Raw genomic sequence first — 2,251 nt, forward strand, 5'->3', positions numbered from 1 at the left:
CTAGTGGTTAAGGTGTTGGGCTACCAATCGGAAGGTTGTGAGTTCAATTCCTACGTCAACCAAGGTGCCACTGCTGGGCCCCTGAGCAAGGCCCTTAACCCTCAATTGCTCAGTTGTATAAAAATGAGATAAAAATGTAAGTCACTCTGGATAAGAGCGTCTGCTAAATGCTGTAAATGTAAATTAAAGCTATTTCTAAATGTGTTATTTTGACAAAAACTTCTTGGGATCGTATCACGCCTCAGGATGCGAATGAGGTTGAAGAGCGAGAGGAATCCTTCTCCTTTCTTCTCCTCCCTCTGAAGACAGGAAGGAAAACAGGAGGTGTACACTTCCAATGTGGCCTTTTGCTCACTTTCCAGATGCTGAGTAATTTCAGCACGTTAAACAGATTGATGGTTGAGGCTCCTCGCCAGTAATGCACGGAGGAGACAAGCGCTCTGATTGAGGTGATCACTTACCAGGGGAGCCATGAAGCGAGGCAGGACGGCCAGTTAAACGCCGTAAATCCTCCGTTTCGTGTTAATTCTCCCATAAACTCTGCAGTAAATGATTGCACTGGCCGACTCCCTCGTCACATAAATCAGGTGGGGTGTAATTTCCGAGCCATCTCTCCGGACGGATAACTACAGAGCATAAACCGCAGATCCATTTCCACGGTCAAGGCAGGCCGTGGGAAACGCATGTCTTAGGGAAACAAATGAAAGCAGGGAACGAATAATTGAGAAATCATAGAAGCTGATTCGTATCCAGATTTTTGTGTTTATGGTGTTTTATCGCTGTTTAATGATAATAAGGTTCTCGTTTTTTATTTAGGTTCATATGAAGCAAACCGACAACCATAAATGGCCTTCTTTTTCCTGTAAAGGGAGCAGGACGAGGCACTCAGGACGTGTTTATGTAAAACCCCCATGAGAGAATCTGAACAAGACTTAATGTGTTGGACACACACACACACACACACACACACACAGACCGAGTACAAGAAATATTACATACACAATATGCATTCAGCATTGACTGCAGGTCTAGAAAGAAGAAAGTGCTATTTGTGTATTTCTAAATTAAACTTAGGGTAAATATGTAGCATGTTGAAAACCTTAAACATACAAGTTCATACACACACTCTTCTGTTCTGTAGTCTCGTCTCCTGACTCACTCACTCACTCACTTTCTACCGCTTATCCAAACTACCTCGGGTCATGGGGAGCCTGTGCCTATCTCAGGCGTCATCGGGCATCAAGGCAGGATACACCCTGGACGGAGTGCCAACCCATCGCAGGGCACACACACACACACTCTCATTCACACACTACGGACAATTTTCCAGGGATGCCAATCAACCTACCATGCATGTCTTTGGACCGGGGGAGGAAACCGGAGTACCCGGAGGAAACCCCCGAGGCACGGGGAGAACATGCAAACTCCACACACACAAGGCGGAGGCGGGAATCGAACCCCCAACCCTGGAGGTGTGAGGAGAACGTGCTAACCACTAAGCCACCGTGCCCCCACGTCTCCCGACTCCAATACGGTTTTTCCGATAAACAGATTATTTTAAAACGAGTAGCTAATCAGCTGAGTTCACCTTTAATCACTTTACTATCTTAAAGTTAACTAGGCAATGTGTGCAGAAAGTAGATAACACACTTATGTGGTCAAAAGTATGTGAACACCTGACCATCACACTCATATAGGAGCCTTCTGCAAAAGTTTGTGCAAAGTTAGGAGCAAACAGTTGTATAAGGGATGTGTGGGCCGTGTGGTGTAGCGGATGTAGTAGACTAATGGTTAAAGTGTTGGACTGCAACTTCGAAGATCGTGAGTTCAAATCCCAGGTCCACCAAGCTCTGACTCAACCCCAATGAACACCTTTAGGATGAACTGGAACTGGAGCTTCAACAACATCCCCACGTCGGTGTCTAATCTCACTAATGCTGTTGTAGCTGAATGATCACAAATCCCCACAGCCACTCCAACATCTAGTAGAGGAAATCAGTGGAGCTGATTATAATTGTGAAGGAGGAATAAATCAGGAATAGGACGTTTATTAAGGACATATGAGTGTGATGGTCAGATTTCCACATACTTCTGGTCAGGTACAGAACTGTGCAAAAGTTTTAGGCAGGTGTGAAAAAATGCTGTAAACAAAGAATGCTTTCAAAAATGGAAGTGTTAAACATTTATTTTCATAAATGATCAAAATGCAGTGAATGAACAAAAGAGAAATCTAAATCAAATCAATATTTGG

Source organism: Tachysurus vachellii, chromosome 8, assembly GCF_030014155.1.
Source record: "Tachysurus vachellii isolate PV-2020 chromosome 8, HZAU_Pvac_v1, whole genome shotgun sequence".
Taxonomy (NCBI): Eukaryota; Metazoa; Chordata; class Actinopteri; order Siluriformes; family Bagridae; genus Tachysurus; species Tachysurus vachellii.